This window comes from Cupressus sempervirens, chromosome 4 (genome assembly GCF_028749045.1).
Source record: "Cupressus sempervirens isolate cs-2001-9-10 chromosome 4, ASM2874904v1, whole genome shotgun sequence".
NCBI classification, from domain to species: domain Eukaryota; kingdom Viridiplantae; phylum Streptophyta; class Pinopsida; order Cupressales; family Cupressaceae; genus Cupressus; species Cupressus sempervirens.
Window position 1 is genome coordinate 191,216,449 of NC_143121.1, and position 24,489 is coordinate 191,240,937.

The 24,489-nt window shown below is 34.2% G+C and overlaps 1 pseudogene across 1 annotated transcript; it reads left to right on the forward strand.

Annotated features, from left to right (window-relative positions):
* The first annotated feature begins 21,822 nt into the window (after positions 1–21,822).
* On the forward strand, positions 21,823–24,086 carry LOC149560642 (putative disease resistance protein At4g33300; annotated as a pseudogene). Its single transcript, XR_016364225.1, has 4 exons — positions 21,823–22,161; positions 22,330–22,649; positions 22,731–22,942; positions 23,270–24,086. The product of XR_016364225.1 is annotated as a putative disease resistance protein At4g33300 (transcript).
* Positions 24,087–24,489: the final 403 nt, after the last annotated feature.

The window sequence follows — 24,489 nt, forward strand, 5'->3', positions numbered from 1 at the left end:
ATAGTAATCTTATTTCTATTTACAAAATAGAAAATTGTTATCTTATTTTTATTGGTCAATATTTACATTTGAATAATAAATAGTAATCTTATTTCTATTTACAATAGAAAATTGTTATCTTATTTTTGTTGGTCAATAGTTACTTTTGATCGTAAAATAAATGATATTTTGAAATAGTCTAATTTTTAGATTCACTTTATTTTCAAAGTAGTTTTGTAACATAAATATAAAGACATTAATTTCTTTTCAAAGACAAATAAATAGTTTAGCCTATATTGTTCACTATTTTCTAGCCTTGAGTTGACTAAACATGTGCATTTGCATCATTCATTTTTACATCTATGTATGTAAGCATATATTATTGCATCCATATGATATCGTCAAAATAAATATTATTTACATTGATAAAAGAAACATGTTACAAACAATATCATTTGTAAGCTAGAATAAATCAAAATATACAAAAGCACCTTTAAAATGTCTATTATTCTTAATTATTTGTATGACCATAAAAATATATTTTGAGAGTTGATTTTATGAAAAGTGAATAAAATTTATTTGAAAACTCTCTAAATCTAATCTTAAATTCTACCATTCCTTATTATATAGTATATAATGATGCATCCAATGAATTAGGAAGTATAAATACACACTATGCATCATAAAAAACATGTGGTTAGATATTAGACCCCAACTTGGAAAAAATAAAATCACTCTTTTCTTTTTGGAAAAATTGATTTGTCACAAAATGCAAAGATCATTCTTAATCTAAGATAAAATTCATACAAAGCCTTATATTTTTTTAATTCTTAGTAAATTCATATTTTTAATATTTTATAAAACTTAAATTTGAATACCTTTTGCTGATAGTAATCCCCTTGGGTAGTTAGATCAACCACCTTGGAGAATCCATAGGGGCCTCTCAAATCTTGGAAATCATTGGGAGTCTCAACTACAAAATGATAGAAGGTGACTTGAATAACATCATTAAATGCCTTAGGGGTGGATAGGGTTTCTTGGATCACTGATAATCTTATCAACGCCTCTATAAAAATAACTACAACCTTTGAAGAATGTTTAATTTCTCACATGTTTATCAAGAGATGATATTGTAGCAGACTGTATTGATGACTTAGGGATCATTTCTAAGTTAAAAATAACTTGGTATGAGGAGGACTCTTTAGTTGAATATGGTAAGGCCCTTCTCTTATTTGATTGTACACATGGTAAAATTAGCAATTTAAGTGAGTTTAAGTGAGTTTAAGAAAGTTTAAGTGAATTAAGTGATTATACTAGTAAATTCATTATCACTTCTAATAGTTTGGTGAAGTTAAAATGAAACTTGTTGTGCTAAAAAATGCACTAAATGAATATTTGAAGTCGCACATTCATATTTGAACTTGTTCTTTGAAAAAAAATAACAATACAAAAAAAAATAGATATCTAATTGTGAATTTAAATATACATTGTTGTCAAAACACCTAATAACATGTATCCAAATAAAAAGATGAGACTAGAGTATAGTTATATAGGATCTTGCTTGTTATAAAATGATCTTGTAATAGAGATGGCCATCATTCAAAACATACATGTCACAGAATTCTATATTATTATTAGAAATATGAGTTCAAATACAAGGTGTGGTTATAATCCTATTTCAAATTGAAAGGTTTGATTTCAAATTATAATTGTCAATCCAAATGTGTGAGGGACAAATAAAAGTGGGGATACAAGTTTTATTCGTAGTTTCTAAGAAAATGTTTTTATGGGATTGATCAGTTTATTTTGTGTAGAAAATAACTACCCATGATCCTTCAAAGGAGCTATTGGTGGAGCTTGTAGTTCTACACATTTTTGGGAGTCACATGGTATTCTCAATAATATGCACTTGTTGGGGTTTCTTAGTCTTTTCTAATCCATAATTTATTTTCAATTAGGTGTAATCTTTTTTTTGGATTCAATTGTGTTGAAATTTTTCTTCGATGTTTTGAACACATTATGTGATCCATTATAGATCAGAGTGATAAAGGAAAATAAATGAGTTTCTAGTAGAGAAAGACAAACTATAAAGATAGGAGGTAGGCAATGAGGATGTAGGTTGCATAAGGGTTGAGAAACCTATACCCTTCTCCCACTCCTATCTTTCTAGTTTTTCTTGATTAACAAATGTTACAGATGCTCATTTCTTCTCATTAGTTACTCTTATTATTATGATAGATTGGACTGAAAATTAAATTATACAATTCATACATAGTTCAGCATTGTTGATATATTGTAAAATCTTAATACAATTTAGTTATTTTGAATTCTTAAATAGGACCACCTTAAACATCACATACTAAGGAAGAAATCAAGCTTAAACCTAAGAATCAAGTCTTAGAATATAATGCTTAACCCATCCATTTAAATAGTCTGCTCTATTTAATAAACTGTATTATCTTTATCTCATAATTAAGATTTTGAATGAGAACATTCCATTTGTTCAATTTAAAAGACACACACGCACGCACACACACGCGCACACACACACACACACACACACACACACACACACACACACACACACACACACACACACACACACACACACACACACACACACCAAATAATATACCTTTAAGTATTCAACATGTTACCCAGTCCAAAACTTGACCGCTTACAAATTAAGAAATAAATTAAATTTGGAAAAATAAAACTTTAACTATTTAACAATTTTAATCTAAGATTCAAGCCTTAGTATATGATGTTTAAGCCATCCATTTGAAAAAAGTAGCTCTATTTAATAAAATCAATTTTTTTTTATAATTAAAATTTTGAATGAGAACAATCCATTTGTTCATTTTTTTTAAAAAGATGCATAAAAAAAAAAACTACCATGAAGACACACCGGTCTAACCTCCCACCGTGCATGAAAATTTGAATATAAAGGAAAAACGTATTTGAAGATGGTAAGGCCCATAAAAATATATTTGTATCACCATAAAAATATATTTTGAGAATTGATTTTATGAAAAGTGAATAATAGTTATTTGAAAACTCTCTAAATCTAATCTTAAATTCTACCATTCCTCATTATAGAGTATATAACGATGCATCCAATGAATTAGGAAGTATAAGTACACACTATGCATCATTAGAAACATGTGGTTAGATATTAGAGCCCAACTTGGAAAAAATGACTCTTTTTTTTTGGCAAAATTGACTTGTCGCAAAATGCAAAGATCATTCTTAATCTAAGACTAAATTCATACAAAGCCTTATATTTTTTTATTCTTAGTAAATTCATATTTTTAATATTATATAAAACTTAAATTTGAATATCTTTTGCTAGTAGTAATCCCCTTGGGTAGTTAGATCAACCACCTTGGAATCTATGGGCACCTCTTAAATCTTGGAAATTGTTGGGAGTCTCAACTTCAAAATGATAGAAGGTGACTTGAATAAGACCACTAAATGCCTTAGAGGTGGATAGGGTTTCCCAAATCACTGATAATCTTATCAATGCCTCTATAAAAATAACTACAACTTTTGAAGAATGTTTAATTTCTCATGTTTATCGAGAGATGAATATTGTAGTAGAGTGTATTGATAGCTTAGGGATCATTTCTAAGTTAAAAAAAAACTTGGTATGAGGAGTACTCTTTAGTTGAAGATGGTAAGGCCCTTCTCTCATTTGATTGTACACATGACAAAATTAGCAAGTTGCCCACCATTTCCAATAATGACACCTATCAAGGATGTGATTAGAGCTATATTTATGACAATTATCTGAATGACCTTGAAATCATTAATATTTTTAATGATATGGATTCTTTTTGGGTTGTTCTTTGTGTTATTGGGGTTGTTGGCTTGATTGTGCATTATTTTATTACCTTCTAGTTCTACATGTTTTTCCTTGAGCTTGGAAAAATGGGTGAGGAAAGAAGAAGGGTTGGACCTACTAAAGCTATGAGCAATTGAAGATTAATGCCACCATTTGGTGACACTTTTAGAAAGGTACGATGATTCCTTACTTAGAGAGGCTATATTGGTATGACAAGAGAGTGATGAATATTTTGTGGGAATGAACAAAAGGCTAAATCTATTTGGAAGGTTGGTTGTGGTGGATGAGAGAACTATCATGGAGGTAACTAGACTTTCAATGAAAGGCATTAAATTTTATAGGGACATGAAGCTTTTGGAAGGACTTTTAAAGAAATTTCCTAACTCAACATTAGATAGAGAAAAAATGTGAAGGATAATAAGTCCAAATTTGCACCAAAGTAGATCAAGACCATTTCAAGAGAGCTCCTCAAGATGATAATGAAGTACTTCACCCTAGATGGAAGATTCACAAGGGTTTATGGGTACCACCTAGTTATGTTGAACCACTTCAAACATAAATTCACTATTCATTTCCTTGTTTACTTACTCTCTTTGTTGAATGTCATCATTATAGAACATAGAGAGTCCCCATAGTAACCCTATTGTGCATCAATTATTATATGAACATTTCAAATTGAGAATCTTTGAGAACCCTTATAGGATTCATTGAACCTCTAAGGACGATGTGGAAGAGAGTGGAAGAGTCGAGGGTGTAAATTGGAAATCATTGATAAGGAGGAAGAGGCCTCTCCCCCTTCTAAATTAAAATCTAAAACTATACCAAAAAGATTGTCTACAAGGACTAGTATAGGCATGTTTCTCCTTCAAGCCATGGTAATAAATCAATGAAGATCGATAGTAGGAAAATAAAATTTTCAATTTTGATGAGTTTGATAATTTCTAGAAGTACGATGTCGCCATTTCCCCCTCTAGCTCTAAAGATTTTAGGTCCCTTCATGATAAGGAGGGGAATTCTCAGTCGTATGTTGCCTTAAGCCTATATGATTTTTATCCTAAAGAAGATATTTATGTTGAAATATTGGAGACTACCAAGTATAGCTCTATTTTTTTTTTCTAGACATATCAGGTGGGCATTTCGTGAGATAAAAGATATAACCTCAAATAACATACCCTGTACTCTAAATTATTGAATTACTATGGAGAGAATAATAGATCAAGTGAAAAATACTATGGAGTTACTTTGTACTACTGTTGATAAGGATAATTTATAAGGGTCCCTTATTTGTGCCCTCTAGATGGATAAAAAGGAGAAAGTCATGGCAGATTGCCTCACCTCACCAAGAATGTTGAAGCAATTTAAAAGATGAAGGATCTATTAATGATAAGAATCTTAGGAAAAAAAACCATAAGATAAATAAGTTTGACTCTACCCTACATAAGATTATGGAACACAAACCATAAGGGGGTTAAGTTCTATGATGGAAAAATTAATATTTGGTAGCTAAAGTGGAGAAATTTCATGATGCTTGGACCTTTTTGGACATGAAAAAGGAAAAAGATTCTAGTATTGAGGATGTGATAGGGTTAAGTAAGATAACTAGCTTAAGCACAAATAATAAGACTTCAACTCTTCCCTAGAACATCCCAGCCTTGAAGAATGTGAGCTTCACGATGAATCAATTGAAAGATAAAATGGATAAGACTTTAAATAATCTAAATTAATTTTGTTCTATTTATTGTGGTAAGGTGCTCTTTTCTTGTGTTTTGATGGCTTTTTACTAGGATTGAGCTATGGTGTTTTTTATTTCTTTATTCTTTGATAGTTTGATTATTTTTCTTGGTATGCTCGATGTTGTTGGAATTTAATGCTACACTTTGTGTAGTCATTATGTAAAGGGTTTTAGGTTCTTTCAAAATTGATTTTTTCATAATAAACAAAATTAAACATCTTTCATCATCAAATTTACTTGATATTTCTTTTTTGTAATGTCCAAGAGTCCTAATCTTCCAATACAACTCATATTTTATTTAATGCGAGAGTTAGTCTCAACTTTTCTATAAACAAAAGTTTGATCTAAATAATAAATTGACTACAATAATTTTTATTTTTACCCTTATATAAAATAATACAAGATAAAATGGTAGTCATTATTTGCACAATAATAAAATTGAAGTAGCTAGAAACCTTTTGATTCCATCCCTTTAGTTATTTTATGGACCAGGGATGAATTTGTGCTTAATCAAATCTTTCTCCATGATCAATTTCTATTTTTCCAATTCTTTCAGAGCACTTTCTAAGACATTTTAGTTACCCCTTCTCAAGATAACTTTGGTATTGGTCAACCCAATCAACTTATATAGGTATAGGTTGACCCAATCAACCAATACTGGTATAGGTCAACTAAGTCAACCTATACCTTGGGATTTTTTTAATGTAGGAGCATATGAAATTCTTTGAAATCTTCCATTATTTCTTTCATTTTTTTCTCTTTGTTCACGTTTGCATTTCTCGATGATCAAGTCTATGATTTCTTGATTATAAGTGCCAACTTGTGTGATCCTACTAATTTGATGAAGACCGATTCAATATTGTTCTCCTATGATCTTGTTTGGATTTCATATTGATGAGGATTATTTTTTTTTCTCATAGATGGTGTTTTCACTTTTGGTATTATAATTGATTTTTATTTCTTGCATTGTAAATCATCATAGTTTCAAACACTCTAACCAATTGTTAGTTCTCGCACTCTAACTACTCGCTAATTTTATGTGAAGTGATGTTTGATTCTTGCATGTGGTTATTTTAGATTCTTTGTGATGATTATTGGAACATTTGTGGACCTATATACAAGCTAAAACCTTCTTATGTGTTCATGATCTTGGCCATTCATCCTATCTTTGCAATTTATCCTATGAGTTGCAACACATTTCCTAATTATTAGGAAGTGTGATTCTTCTAGGCCAAACTGTGTGACAAAGTAAATAAATATGTAATATCTTTGATATATCAAGGTAGTGGAACTTAGTTGAGAGATCTAGAGATCAAGCTCTTGTATGCATAGTAATAGCATATAGGATTTGTATATGTTGTAAGGCTACAACTAGGTAAGCCTTGTTGCCTAATATTTTGCAAGAAACCTGACATTGAATCTGAAAGTAATCATTTAAATTCTATCATTTTATGGGTATGTGTAGGATCATGGTCAACCAAACCATACACTTAAGTGGTAATGAAAAATTAGCAAATCAGGGTTATGTCAACTTGACATGCAAGTTTCAACTTGTTATGAAATTTATATTAGAAATTTGAGAGAAAAGAATCTCTAGAGAATCGAATTTAGTTTCTAAACTACTATGCCTTATTTGGAAAAAAAAAATTGATTGGTCAAAAATTTGAATTTTAATGCAATAGTACAAAATTTTTAAGACAAAAATAAGAAGTAGACATATGTTTGACCACCTTAATCAAAATGAAATGATAATATTTTTTAATAATATTCTAGATATAATAAGCAAACTCATTCCTAGACGTGACACATGTTTTTGGATATTTTTATTCTAAATAATTAATTAATTATGAATTTTCTACTATAGTATTTCTAGAATAAAAAATTGTCATGTCTGACCACCTTAACTAATTCAAAACTTTGCAAAATTTAATTTTTCTTTTCTTTTCTTTCCCTTATAGTAGAAGAAGCATAGAATGTGATGCATCTTTTGAATTTTAGAAATGTTGTACCATTTGAAAGTTATAGTTATTTTTCAATTAGTGTTTCAATCAACACTTTATATGTAACTCCATTGGAAAATAAGTAATACTTACTTACTAAACTTATAATTTGACATCAATGATAGAGGGCCACACCACCCTTACCCACTCGCAATCAAGAGTGCAACAATATGGAGACCAAGAGAAATTTAAAAAAAAATGCTTCACAAGCAATTTTATTATACTTGAAGATCCTTACAACACCCACAAGATGATATCATAGATATGACTTCTTCAAAAAGAAGTTTACAAATTCTTCAACATAAGAGAAATCCCAAATAAGAGTCTTCACATTGAGAGCTTCACCAATAATTTCTACTTTAAGAGCTACACCTTTAGAGCTTTCACACCTTGAAGTCTTCACACCTTCTAGCTTCTACTTCTCAAGCTTCTCCTTCTCAAGCTTCTACTCCTCGAGCTTCTCCTTGAGCTTTCAACTTCTCAAGCTTCTCCTTGAGCTTGATTAGAAATGCTCATATGCCTTGCTTAAATAGGCACTTACCACCCAATACATGACTTATCCACAACCTTCTAGAATTCCTCCGCAACCTTCTACAACTTCCACAACTTTTTACAATATTCATAACTTTCTAGAATTCTACCCACTCACCTCGATAAATGGAATGACAACCATTTTTTTTTTTTCTATTATGCCACCTATGCACCTCGAAAATAAAAATCCTCTTTTCCTTTCTTTTCTCTTTTTTCCCTTTTTTTATTTTTTATTATTTCTCCTCTAATTTTTGTCACTTTCTCTCTCCTCCACAATTTTTTTTTTTTTTTTCAATTTTTTTTTCAACTTTTTTTTTTCCCTAATAATTTTCCCATGCAAGATGCTCCTACATCAGACTCCCCCGGTAGATAGAAAAGTGTGTCCCACACTTTGATGTGAAAAAGAAAGGTCTACAACCATCTTCATCTTCACCAAAGGCTTCCACCTCAACAGGGACAACAAAACCACCATGCAAATCTTCCACATCTGCATTACTCTATCAAACACCAGAATCTCAACCATCCAATCAGCATGCTCACCCCTAGGAACAAACTTAACATAATGCTTCAACATAAAACTCCCATTCACATCAACAACTAGTGAATCCACACCAGTAGCAACAAACCCCGCATTAGCAACAACAAACTTCATATTAGCACCAACATGTAGATCTCCATCAATACATGCCAAACTAGCAATATCATTGCTCACAACAAGATGCTCTGCAATACATAACTCACCTCCAACAACAACCAGATCATCCATGACCAAATGCTCTGCAACATACAAGTCACCACCAACATCAACTAGATCATCCACGACCAAATGCTCTGTAGTCTCCATGTCAGACTCAACCAACTAATCATGAAAACAAATCTCCATCCCAACATCAGCAAGGTTAGGAATATCCTCAGCAACAACCTCTATTTGCTCTACAGGTTCTGCATTAGACTCCACAAACTGATAAGCAAAACCATCCTCTTCCACCTTGACCTTCTTAGCTTTATTAACCAATCTAGCATCCAACCGAGAAATCATCTTAGAAAAATTCCTCTCCACTATATCATGGATTTTCACAATCACCTTAAGGTCCAATCCTCTTGGAGCCATCTCCCAAGATCTTCATAAACCCTCTGCAACAAATCCTTCCCACACTCCTTGTGACAACGAAATTGTTTGCAAGTCAGATCGCAACTTGCCACCTTGCATGAACAATCAGGAACCACATCACAAGTCTAGGACAACGGATCTACAATCCACCAAATCTCCACAATCATGCCTCAACAAGTTCAAACTCTCATCTCCACATCAATCCATTAATCTGCATGTCCTCCCAAGGTCCTAGTGCAAATTTCCTCAGCTTCGGCGATCTGTTTACACGCTCAACAACTCCCACTCTAATAAACTTCACCCAACCAAGGTCCTGGTACAAACTGCCTCACAATTTAGAAATCTGATTTTACACTCAGGAACTCCTTCTCTGATAAACTTCACCCAACCAAGGTCCTGGTACAAACTGCTTCACACTTCGGCGATCTGCTTGTGCACTCAGGAACTCCTGCTCTGATACCACTGATGAAGGTACACTCTGATACCACTTGATGGAGGGCCACACCACCCTTACCCACTCGCAATCAAGAGTGCAACAATATGGAGACCAAGAGAAATAAAAAAAAAATGCTTCACAAGCAATTTTATTAAAACACCCACAAGATGATATCATAGATATGACTTCTTCAAAAAGAAGTTTACAAATTCTTCAACATAAGAGAAATCCCAAATAAGAGTCTTCACATCGAGAGCTTCACCGAGAATTTCTACTTTAAGAGTTACACCTTTAGAGCTTTCACACCTTGAAGTCTTCACACCTTCTAGCTTCTACTTCTCAAGCTTCTCCTTCTCGAGCTTCTACTCCTCGAGCTTCTCCTTGAGCTTTCAACTTCTCAAGCTTCTCCTTGAGCTTGATTAGAAATGCTCATATGCCTTGCTTAAATAGGCACTTACCACCCAATACATGACTTATCCACAACCTTCTAGAATTCCTCCACAACCTTCTACAACTTCCACAACTTTCTACAATATTCATAACTTTCTAGAATTCTACCCACTCACCTCGATAAATGGAATAACAACCATTTTTTTTTTCTATTATGCCACCTATGCACCTCGAAAATAAAAATTCCATTTCCCTTTCTTTTCTCCTTTTTCCCTTTTTTTATTTTTTATTATTTCTCCTCTAATTTTCGTCACTTTCTCTCTCCTCCACAATTTTTTTGTTTTTTTTTTTTTCAATTTTTTTTTCAACTTTTTTTTTTCCCTAATAATTTTCCCATGCAAGATGCTCCTGCATCAATAAATTACATTTATGGAAAGCTAAGAATATTCTTAATAAACCTTTTTGTTTTCATCAAACTTGGGTCAAAAAATAGTCATCAGGTACATGTTTAAAGTAAAAAAAATACAAGAATAGGCCAAAAACACATTTTTGGGACATTTTTTGAGTTGTTCATGTAGGGTTGGTATCCAAAGATATATTATACCTTATAAAGGTATTTATTTTTTTGTTTGGTATTAGGATGGGAGGGGGAAAAGTTGGAATATATTTTGAAATGCTTTAAGGCATTTCAAAACTACATATTTTTCAGATCACCACTTTTTGACACATGATGATCCTGCACATACCCTTATTCTTTCTTTATGTTATTTCTTCCCTATGTTACCCTTTCTTCTTTGTTGGACTTCTCTATTGGGGATTCTCCATCCTTGAGCTTTGGTAGGTGGTAGCAGAGTGAAGGTTTGTGTTCCTTCTGGAAGTTGATTTTATTAAGGTTGTATGAAAACATAGTAATTTGGTTGTTTGTGTAGACACTAAAAAATGGTTCATGCATATGTTCCCATTTTTTAACATGTCTTATATATTACAATATTGTGTCGCTCTTCTATTTCATCAACCATTGAATTTTTTCCCCAATTTACATTATTTTCCAATCAATTTGATATTTTGATCACTGTCCAATCATGTCATTTTTTATTTTAGATAATCAATCCACTCAACCTTTTAGGGGTAAATGGTGTAGGCCACCCTGACCATACCCCATGAAATTTTGAGTCCTAGTTAGTATATTGTTGAGTCATGTTAGATTAAGGAAATAGACATTTTATTTCATGTTATTAAGTGTGCAATTTCATATTTTAAGCATTATGGCTAAAATTGAGTCAAAAGTGGGAAAATGCTATGCAAGAGCATAAATGGAATATAATGTAGTGTTAAAATGTCATGATAGGATGCAAGACCTATTTAGGGTTCCTAGGAAAGTTATTAGAGCATAAAATGCAAAATATGGAAAAAGTGTAAAATTGTCAAAAGTTGTAATCAACAATTTGTGCATAATGGTAAGTTTTAGAAGGTGAATAGTCATCCACCTTGAATGACCTCTTAGAGGAGGTGAAAGGTCTTGTTTATTGTTATAAAACATTACATATCATGTAGAAGATCGAGGAGAATGTGTGGAGAAGAGGAATGAAGTGTTTTGTATATGGTTGTGAAATAAAAATAAGTATTTTGGTGTAATATTGTCATTATAAGGTATGTGCATGATCATGGTGTACCAAACTATGGGCTTAAGTGGTATTGAAAAATTAGCAAATCAGGGTTATGTCAACTTGACACATAATTTTGAAGTGGTTATGGACTTTATATCAAAAAGTTGTAAGAAAATAATTTGTAGGAAATAGAATATAGTTTCTAAAATACAAGGCCTTATCAGGAGAAAAAAATAATTGATTGGTCAAAAGTTTAAATTTTAATGCAGTACTACGAAAATTTCAGGGCAAAAATAAAAAAATAGGTGTATGTCTGACCACCTTAATCAAAATCAAATGATAATATTTTTTTAACATAATTATAGATATGAAAAGTAGACTCATGCCTGGATGTGAGACATATTTTTTGTTATTTTTATTCCAAATAAATAATTTAATATGAATTTTCTACCAAAACTTTTTTAGAAAAAAAAAAAAAAGTCTTGTGTCTGACCACCTTAACTAATAAATTTTTTTACCAAATTTTTTTATTTATTTTTTTCTTATAATAGGCAAAGCATAGAATGTGATGCAACTTTTAGATTTAAAAAATGTTATACCATTTGAAAGTTATAGCTATTTTTCAATCAGTATGTCAATCAACACTTTACAATAATCTTCATTGATAATTAACTAATAAATACTTATTGAACTCAAAATTTGACAGAAATTATATTGATGGAATCTTGAGAGCGATATTAAAAAAATCTTTTTGTTTCATTCAATTTTGATGAAAATAACATTGTCAGACGGCTACTTGAAGTTTGAGTATCACTAAAACCCTCTTCAAACACGACTTTTGGGTTGACCGGGAAGGGTTGGTAAATACCAAGCCTAATCGGATACCCGATATGGCTTGGTGAATTTTGCTGAGCAATTTGAAATTCCAACCAATTCTGGAGGGAAAACCGGATTTCAGAGTTATAGCTTATGATTTATAAATTATTTCAATTATATATATATATATATATATATATATATATATAATGTAATGTAAAGATATAAGATATAATCTATTAATATATAATAATATATTATGTCATTCTTATTATAATCTATAAATATAATTTATATTATTATTATTTTTACTAAATATAATAACGTGATATATATATAAAATATGTATTATATATTATAATATTAATATGTATGTTATATATATATAATAATGTAATATTTTCATTAAATATAATATGTATTATATATTATTATATTAATATGTATGTTATTAATATATATAATAACGTAATATTTTTGTTAAATATAATAACGTAATATATATATATATATGTATATGTTATTAATATATATTATTATATAAATATGTATGTTATTAATATATATGAGTCAAAAGGGGTCATAGGTTGACCTATGACCCCCTTTGACCCATTAAATAATGACATATGTCCGACATATTAGAGTCATTTTTATGGGTCGAAGGGGGTCATAGGTTGACCTATGACCCCCTTCTACCCATTACATGACCACATATGTCCCTAGGGGTCTCAGGACCCCTACGGACATATTAGAATTGTTCATATTGGTCAAACAAGGTCATAAGGTGACCTATGACCCTCGTTGATCTATTAAATGACGACATATGTCACTAAAGGTCCTGACGTATTAGAGTTGTTCATATGGGTCAAAGGGGGTCATAGGGTGAACTATGTCTCCCTTTGGCATATTAAATGATGACAAATGTTCTTAGGGGTCCTAGGACCCCTAGGTACGTATTAGAATTGTTCATATGGGTCAAAAGGGGTCATAGGTCATCCTATGACCCCCTTTGACCCATTAAATGATGACATATGTCCCTAAGGGTCCTAGAACCCCTAGGGATGTATTAGAATTTTTTTAATGGGTCAAAGGGGGTCATAGGTCTTTAACCCATTAAATGATGACATATGGCCCAAGGGGTTCCTAGGACCCTTAGGGACCTATTAAAATTGTTCATATGGGTCAAAGGGGATCACAGGGTGACCTATGACTCCCTTTGACCCATTAGCACGATGACATATGTCCCTAGGGGTCCTAGGACCCATAAGGACATATTAGAATAGTTCATATGGGTCAAAGGGGGTCATATGACCTATGACCCTCTTTGACCCATTAAACGACGACATATGTCCTTAGGGGTCCTAAAACCCCTAGGGACATATTAGAATGGTTCATATGGGTCAAAGGGGGTCATAGAGTGACCTGTGACCTTTTTTGACCCATTAAACAATGACATATGTCCCTAGGGGTCCTAGGACCCCTAGGGATGTATTAGAATGGTTCATATGGGTCAAAGGAGGTCATAGGGTGACCTATGACCCCCTTTGACCCATTAGCACGATTACATATGTTACATATTAGAATAGTTCATATGGGTCAAAGGGGGTCATAGGTCTCTTTGACCCATTAAATGATGACATATGTCCCTAGGGGTCCTAGAACCCCTAGGGACATATTAGAATGGTTAATATGGGTCAAAAGGGGTCATATGGTGACCTATGACCCCCTATGACCCATTAAATGATAACATATATTTTTAAGGGTCCTAAGACCTCTAAGGACATATTAGAATTGTTCATATGGGTCAAAGGGGGTAAGAGGGTGACCTGTGACTCCTTTTGACTCATTAAATGACGACATATTAGAACTATTCATATGGGTCAAAGGGGGTCATAGGTTGACCTATGACCTATGATGATATATGTCATAGGTCAAAGGGGGTCATAGGTTGACCTATGATCTCCTTTGACCCATTACATAACGATATATGTCCCTAGGTGTCCTAGGACCCCTATGGACGTATTAGAATCGTTAATATGGCTCAAAGGGGGTCATAGGTTGACCTATGATCTCCTTTGAAGCATTACATGATAATATATGTTTATAGGGGTCCTAGGACGCCTATGGATGTATTAGAATTGTTAATATGGGTCAAAGGGGGTAATAAGGTGACTTATTACCCTCCATAACCAATTAAATGATGACATATATCGCTAGGGGTCCTAGGACCCCTAGGGACATATTATAATGGTTAATATGGGTCAAAGAGGGTTAGAGGATGATTTATGACCCTCCATGACCCATTAAATTATGACATATGTTCCTAGGGGTCCTAGGACACTTAGCGTTATATTAGAATGGTTAATATGGGTGAAAGGAGGTCGTAGGGTGACCTATGACCCCCTTTGATCCGTTAAATGACAACATATGTCTCTAGGGGTCTTAGGACCCCTAGAGACATATTAGAATAGTTCATATGGGTGAAAGGGGGTCATAGGGTGACCTATAACCCCTTTTGACCCATTAAATGATGACATATGTCCCTAGGGGTCCTAGGATCCCTAAGGACATTTTAGAATTGTTCATATGGGTCAAAGGGGGTCATAGGTTCACCCTATGACCCCCTTTGACCCATTAAATAAAGACATATGTCCCTATGGGTCATAGGACCCCTGGGGACATATTAGAATGATTAATATGGGTCAAACGGGGTCATAGGGTGACCTATTAACCCTTTTGACCTATTAAATGATGACATATGTCCCTACGAGTCCTAGGATCCCTATGGACGTATTAGAATTGTTGATATGGGTCAAAGGAGGTCATAGAGTGACCTATGACCTCTTTTGAACCATTAAATGGTAACATATGTTCTTAGGACTCCTATGACTCCTAGGAACGTATTAGAATTGTTCCTGAGTCATAGGTGTTCACAAGGTGATCTATGACCCTCTTTGACCTACTAAACGATGACATATGTCTCTAGGTGTCCTAGAACCCTTAGAAATATATTAGAATTGTTCATATGAGTCAAAAGGGGTCATAGGGTAACCTATGACCCCGTTTGACCCATTAAATAACGACATATGTCCCTACGGGTCCTAAGACTCCTAGGGACATATTAGAATTGTTCATACTGGTCAAAGGGGGTCATAGGGTGACCTATGACCCTCTTTGACCCATTAAATGATGACATATGTCTTTAGCGGTCCTAGGACCCCTAGAGGTGTATTAGAATTGTTCATATGGGTCAAGGGGGTCATAGGGTGACCTATGACCCCCTTTGACCCATTAAATGATGACATATGTCCCTAGGGGTTTGAGGACCCCTAGGGACATATTAGAATGGTTAATATGGGTCAAAGGGGGTCATATGATGACCTATGACCCCCTTTGACCTATTAAATAATGACATATGTCCCTAGGGGTCTAGGGACATATTAGAATTGTTCATATGGGTCATAGGGGGTCATAGGGTGACCTTTGACCCCCTTTGACCCATTAAATGATGACATATGTTCCTATGGGTCCTAGGACCCCTAGGGACATATTATAATTTTTTACATGGGTCAAAAGGGGGTCATAGGTTGAGCTATGACTCCATTTAACCCATTAAATGATGATATATGTCCCTAGGTGTCTTAAGACCCCTAGAGACGTATTAGAATCGTTCGTATGGGTCAAAAGTGGTCATAGGTCCTCATGACCCATTAAATGATGACATATGTCCCTAGGGGTCCTAGGACCCCTAGGGACATATTATAATGGTTAGTATGGGTCAAGAGCCATTAAATGATTATATATGTCCTTAGGGGTCTTAGGACCCGTAGGGACATATTAGAATGATTAATATTGGTCAAAGGGGGTCATAGGGTGACCTATGACTCCTTTTGACTCATTAAATGATGTCATATATCCCTAAGGGTCCTAGGGACATATTAGAATTGTTCATATGGGTGAAAGGGAGTCATAGGGTGACTTATGACCCCCTTTGACCCATTAAATGACGACATATATCCATAGGGTTCTTAGGACCCCTAAGGACATATTAGAATTGTTCATATGGGTCAAAACGGGTCATAGGTTCACCCTATGACCCCCTTTGACCTATTAAATGAAGACATATGTCCCTATGGGTCCTAGGACCCCTAGGGACATAGTAGAATGGTTAATATGGGTCAAATGGGGTCATAGTGTGACCTATGACCCCCTTTGACCCATTAAATGATGACATATGTCCCCTAGGGACGTATTAGAATTATTTATATGGGTCAAAGAGGGTCATAGGGTGACTTATGAACCCCTTTGACCGATTAAATGACGACATATGTCCTTAGTGGTCCTAGGACCCCTAGGGATATATTAGAATTGTTCATATGGGTCAAAGGGGGTCATAAGGTGATTTATGACCCCCTTTGACCTATTAAATGACGACATAGGTCCCTAGGGTTCCTAGGGACATATTAGAATTGTTCATATGAGTTAAAGGGGGTTATAGGGTGATTTATGACCCCCTTTGACCCATTAAATGACTACATATGTCCCTAGGGGTCCTAGGACCCCTAGGGATGTATTATAATTGTTGATATGGGTCAAAGTGGGTCATAGGGTGAACCTATGACCCGTTTTGACCCATATGAACAATTTTAATATGTCCTTAGGGGTCCTAAGAACCCTATGGACATATGTCATCATTTAATGGGTCAAAGGGGGTCATAAGTCACCCTATGACTCCCTTTCACCCATATGAACAATTCTAATATGTCCCTAGGGGTCCTAGGACCACTAAGGACATATGTCGTCATTTAATCGGTCAAAGGGGTTCATAAGTCATCCTATGACCCTCTTTGACCCATATAAATAATTCTAATACGTCCCTAGGGGACATACTTGATCTATGCATAGTTTAGTCATTCATTTCATTGACATGATTGGCATTGGTCAATACATAGTTTAGTTGTTCATTTCATTGGCATTCAAATGATTGGCATGTGAAATAATTCCAGATGGTTAGCTGGCTTTGTTTAATGGTATTGCATTGATCTCTCACAACATTTAGCTTATGATCTTGTAAACGTTTGGTATAATTGTTCATTGTATTGTTAATTAGAGCTATATTTGAACCATACATAGGTGGAATACACAAGGAGTGGCAAATGATGAATGCTCAATTGTAGAACTTGAAAGCATATAGAAATGTGATTTGCTAGATGATTGTATAGTTCATGATTCTATCCTATGTTATATCTATAGTCCTAATTTTCTTGCATATGTTTTTATTTTTTGTCTTTTTGTCCCTGTTTGATTTCCTATGTATGTTCTCATTGACAAGATTATCAAAAGTATTGGGGATTTTTGGTAGATGATTGTACAGTCATGATTCCATCCCATGTTATATGTATATTCCTAATTTGCTTGGATATTTTTAAATTTTTTTGTTTTTTATTTCCATAATTTGGTTTCCTATGTACGTGCTTCTTGACAAGATTGTCAACGGTATTGATAAAGTGCCTTTCTCTTGTATTTTTTTATTGCTCTTGATTTGCTGATAAAATATGAGCTATCTGATGATTGTTTACTATGTTTGCAAACGATCAATATTTCTGATGCCACTCCTTGGTGTATTCCATTAAAAAAAATTAGGTTTTAATTTTTCAAGCATGTTTAGTTCGTATATGCAAGATTGACCATCTAACAATACAGACAGTAATGGGAAGATTGGGCAGCATGAGAGGGTTGCTGTCGAATGTGGGGCATAAGGGCATACATCATGGATTTCTTACTATTTTTGTATTTAACGGTGTGCTGTCGAATGTGGGGCATAAGGGCATACATCGTGTATTTCTCAGTGTTTTCGTATTTAACGGTGTGTTTTCACACCACCATTCAAATCATGGATATTGTTCTATCAAGTTAGCAAGTTTTCATATTGTAGTAATTATGTGAAATTCATTATTAGAATTTAATGATGTTTAAATATGATTTATATGATTAATGATTTTCATGATCTTTTGTTTTAAATTGCATGTAAAATCTATGTTGCCAAAATTCCACATTTTTTAAGAGCAATTATTAACAAAGCATCATTTTTCTTGTTAAAGTTATCATCAAATGTTTAATGTATGTGAATGTAAAATGGTATATTTTTTCCTATATAATATTTCACGTAAAATTCTAGTTGCATATTTTGTTGAATAATTAACTAACTTAATAAATTTATTAAAAGAGAGAGATACATAGAGGGGTAGAGAGTGTAGGATAGGAAGGGGGAGGGAGGGATGGAGAGAGAGAGAGAGAGAGAGAGAGAGAGAGAGAGAGAGAGAGAGAGAGAGGAACTTGTGTGTTCCTGCATCTGTAGAAAGGTGTCTGTTGATTTGTGTTTTATGACTCACCAAACAGTAGAACAAAATACTGAAATATCTTATCTTCTCTTGAATATATATCTGTCTATGACCTCATCAAGATCTTCAAATGTCTCCACCCCAATTGAAATTATTTTCCAAGTTGAAGATATCTAGCAAAATCCTTTTAGTCTTTTCCTCCCTCCACAATATCCTTGTGTGCATAAACTCCATTGAAAATGTTCAGTGTTAGAATCAAGTGAGTAGGCCCTTTCAAGCTTGGACGGATAATACTCTCCCCTGGCTCTTTATCTGCTAGGAACTTAAGGTTTCATTCTCTTGTTCACTTCGTGAAATGGAATCCTCTTCCACAAAATATGGATCCTTAACCTCCTTATCCTTATCCTATTCACCCTGATAGTTATCATTCTTCAGTGAACTCTCTTTGCAAGTTAACTCAACTAGGTACTTCACTTTTGTCATAGTTTTCACCCAACAGGTAAGGATGCTGCCTTCTGCAATTTTTTCTACAAGATCTATATCTAGATCATTAGAAAGCTCCTCTTTCAATATTATTCCTGTCAAGCCTGATTCCAGATCACAAATTATATGATGATTTTGGACTCTATGGGCTGTTGCTTGTACAATTTTTCCCACTGATAGGGTCTCTTCATTTTCTCTAGTCAGTAGATAAAATTCCTCATCCTGAGATGGCTCTTTATATGGCGATCTCAAATCTTGAAATCCATGTAACAATTCACTCTTTATGTTAGCAAGGGTTTCTTACTTTTTATTGGATGTCCGTTGCTCCACACTTCTAGCATATTCATCAATATCAAGGGCATTTAACAGATCAGGATATTTTTGGACATGCTCAACAACTATTTCTTATGTTTCCTCATCCATATCATCTATATCATGTCCAGCTTCTTCACAATATATGTCCTTAGCCGTTTTCTTGGCAAGTTCATATGACTTTGGATGAATTTTACTATCATCCAATGGATTCATAACATGGTTTCCGGACGCTACTTGTCCATTCCCTCTAACCCTTAAAAAAACCAATAGCATTTATAAAGACAAGTCGCTTCATAGCCTCTATAGTTGGTTGCTATAACCATTACCTACTCAACAACTTCATACTTTTCATCTGGAGTAAGGAAATGTTCTAGTGAATGAAGTTTCAATGATAATATTTCTTTGCCAAAACTATATAGTGTTGCAACCATGGCCAATGGATTCTGAAGATACCAATCAAGAGCCACAACACACCTCACAATCCCTCTCTGTGTCGGCAACTGGTCCTGAGGGATGCGAGAATTCTCATATAGTGTAGGCAATAATTCATTTGCATAAACAACATTTATTGTGTCCAATCCTTCTGCCAAATCATGTGGATGAACACAAACACAGGGAGGGATAGAGGGAGGACACAAACACACACATATTTAGCGGCTAAGTCACAAGGTTCGAGTTTGAGTTCGAGTTCGACAATTATGAAGTTTGGATGAACTTGACAATAAATTCAATTCGATGATAAATTTGTCTTACATAATTTTTCAAAAATATATAATATATATGATCACAATTTCCAACAATGGGACAAAAAATAACTTTGTACAAATGATTGCAAGTATGATTTTTTTAAATTTTCTTTGCTAATAAATAGAATTAAAATAAAAAATAATAATCATTTTATTTATTCTTGACTAATAAAATAAAACTGTGAATATTCAAGAATAAAAAATAATAATAATGTAGTCTAATTATAAATAAATTAAATCATAAATATTAATAATTTACTAATTATAATTCTTGTGTTTCACTAATTAAATAAGATTAAAAAAATTTACATCAAATTCCAATTCCAATTCGAAAATGAACAACCAAACGCAAGAAAAAGATATTCCCAGTCATATTCCATTCCAATTCCAATTTCTAAATTGGCAACCAAATGCAGAATATGGATTTGAAAATTCATCTTCCATGTCAACTAAATGGTCCAACTATCTTCTTAAAATACATAACCAAGTTTTCGAAAACCCAGTTATCAGATAACCTGGTTATGAGAGGAATTCATCTTCCCCAACCAAACGGGGTCTTAGAGGTTTTTTAAAGAGTTTTCTTAAAGTTCATTCGGTTGCCTTGACTTGTCATTTAAATTGTAGATGAGAGATTATAAATGTAGACTTGTCTAGGATTTAGGGCATTTTTTTTTTTTTTTTAACCCTTGTGGAGGAGGTGATTTGGTCACTTTGCCTTGAGTCGTCATTTAAATTTTAGATGAGAGATTATAAATGTAGACCTGTCTAAGATTTTGGGAATTTATTTTGTTGTTACCCTTGCAGAGTAGGTAATTTGGTCACTGGACATTTAATACCTCTTACGCTCAATCCTGTCCACATCTCGGGGGTGATAGATCTGGAAGAAGATCTTTAAAGTTAATTTGGTTGCTTTGATTTGGTCACTGGACATTTACTACCTCTTACACTTAATCCTTTCCACTTCTCGGGGGCGATAGATTTGGAAGAAGATCTTTAAAGTTAATTTGGTTGCTTTGACTCGTTATTTGGATTTTAGATGATATATTATTAAAAATATAGATCTATCTTAGTTTTTATATGTTTTTTGGTTTACCCCTAATCAGATCTCTGGTCTTTTGAAACTCTCATAGGCTAAAAGCTGTCCGCTTCTCAGCTGCGATAGTTCCGAAAGTTCCTTAGAGTAAATTTAGTTGTTTTAACACGTTATTATAAACATAGATCTGTCTTATCTCAGGGTTTTATGTAGTAGCTTGCAGCTACATGTGTAGGCGCCATTCTGTGTTCAAAATTTGAACTCACTTTGTAAGGTGTTTTCTAGTGGTACTAGATATTAGTTTCAGCTATCAGTTTGCAGGCTACTTTAGTTCGAGCTTGAGTCAAATTTATCAGCTTAACTTACTCGATGTATTGTGGGTTTCAGGTCATTTTGGGAACAATGTATTTTTCTTCACCGTTTCACAGTCCCCAAATCTGAAGGACATATAAGAGAACATGTGGGAGAAGCTTGTTGGGAAGAAGAAACCTGAATTTCAGAATGTAGAAGATGCACGCAGACAACTTGACCAACAGCTTCAGGAGGTATCGAAACCAACTCTAGTGATTCTAGATGATGTCTGGAGCAGAGCAAGTCTAGAAACAGTGCTATTTGAAGGGCCAGGATTCAAGACTCTAATCACAACTAGAGATGGTTCCACTATACCGAAAAACCCTTCTACACAAATGTACCAATTACCATTGTTGGGGCACGAAGATGCTTTGTCCCTTTTCTGCTTCTGGGTATTTGGACAAACATCAATTCCATGCACTGCTGATGCAAGTCTGGTGAAAGAGGTGTGTAGCCTTTTCTGAGATCGTGTATGAATTTGAGGGTTAGATGAATTTCATATTAATTTTATCTGGAAACTTTGAACTTAAGTTGTACAAGACCTCCTGAATGTTTTCTCCTTCAATGAGTTACATGTGCAAGCATAATGTAAAGGCCTGCCATTAGCTCTTAAGGTGGTAGGAAGTTCGTTGCATGGAGAACCTCCTGTAGTATGGGAGATTGCAAAGAACAAGCTTTCAAAAGGAAAGGCTATATCGAATTATCACAAAGAAGGGCTACTGAAATGCTTGGAGACTAGTGTTTTCCTGTTAGATGATGTAGTAAGGGAATGCTTCTTAGACTTGGGGGCATTTCCAGAGGACAGAAAAATCTGTGCTGATGCATTGTTAGATGTTTGGGTTTATTTTCGGAATCTGGAATGGCAGGATGCATTTGCCATTTTATTGGAGCTCGCAAGTCGAAACCTGTTGAACTTAACTAGCAGCACTCCAGGGTAATTGCTTTTCTTTTTCATTTACAAATTTGTTTTGTTATCAGTATAAAATTGTGCTGACTTGGTGGTTGCACTTATCAGGAGCGGAGCAGCAATTTCTCATGGAAGTGTCTCTAAGCTGTACTTTTCTCAGCATGATGTAATGAGGGATTTGACCTTGTATTTGGGATGCCAAGGTGATATGGTACACAGGAAGAGGTTAATTATGCCTAAGAAGGAGGATAATTTGCCAAGGACATGGGCGTTGCATTGTGATAAATTGTTTGACGCTCAAATTGTCTCTATTCACACAGGTGGGTTACAAACTTTTTCACAGATGGTCTCACCGATTAATAACTTGTTTGTGAAATAGAAGCCATATGTTGGTCACAAAAAAAATTTGTACAATAGGATAATGGAACTTAAACCATACGGTTTCTGGATTGAACTCTGTAAGCTTTGTTTTTGAATCAACCTTTTAGATCACACTCCATGACAGTGAAACTTAAGTTGTCTCATATACAGATAGCTGAAGCTCCTGGATTCAACCAATGAGATGATAACTAAACCTGAACAAGCATATCATTTGTGGCCATTGTAGTATTCTATAATTAAATTTCAATTCTATTCTTTACATGCAGGTACAATGGAGGAAAACCACTGGTGCAATATTAATTTGCCGGAGGTGGAGGCTCTGATATTACTCTTTACTGCAAGTGAATATTATCTTCCTCCATTTTTAAAATCAGTGAAGAAACTGAAATTTCTCATGGTATTCAATTATGGCACAAAGAGAGTAATAGTGAAAGGTTCGGAGACAATATCTTCACTCACTGAAGTGAAAAGTGTCCGCTTGGAGAGGGTGATAGCACCAGCTGTATTAAATCAGAGCAAAGCGCTAAAGAACTTAGAGAAGCTATCTTTGAGCTTATGCGAAGGCTTTAAAAAGCCATCCACATTCAACAATACTAAGCTGCAAGGTTTAACATGGATCACTGCAGTGATTTAGAGGAGTTACCCCAAAATATCTGCTATATGCCTTACGCTCAGCTGTGGTCTATTACCAATTGCCATTAGGTTCAGAAGTTACCATTTGACCTTGGAAATCTAAGCGCTTTAAGAGTGTTAAGGTTGTCAACACTGCCAGGGCTAAAATAGCTTCCATCATCGATTGGAAACCTTGGGGGGCTGGAATATCTAGATATTTCAGTATGTGTGGGTTTGAAGGAACTTCTAGAGGAAATAGGCCAACTAAAGAAATTGGCAGAGTTAGATATGCGTGAGTGTTCTCGTTTGAAGAGGCCGCGTAAAAGTGTTTGTGGACTAACTTCGCTGAAACATGTTACCTGTGATGACAAGATTGCGAAATAGTGGATGCTGGCCAAGAAAATTGCTCTCCCAGAACTTAGAGTTGATATTGTTGAAGTACAGTTCGATTTGGATTGGCTTGACGATTGACTCGACAACTTGGTAAAATGACTCTAAACACGATCTTCTTTATCTTCTATAGCAGGTTCTTTATAAACACTCTTCTATAGTAGTATGTGAGCCTGTTGGATGATTAATTTTTTTGCAGAAGTGCTCTGTACCTTCGTGATTGATAATATGGTTTCATTTGTTTGTTGTGGGTGCAGATACAATTTTCTTGGAAAGGGATGCAAATATGTTGAACATTTAAATGGTTTTTGATATTAAGTTTGATTCTGTAGTAGTTGCTGGGAAAAAGTCTCGAAGAAAATGGTTTTGGATTTTCAGCTTCACTTTTCTAATATTTTGCTCCAAGGCCTCGAAAACCTATGGACAAAGAAAAAAAGTGCTATGTATTTGTATAATATGTATCGTAAGGTGTGATAGGAACCGA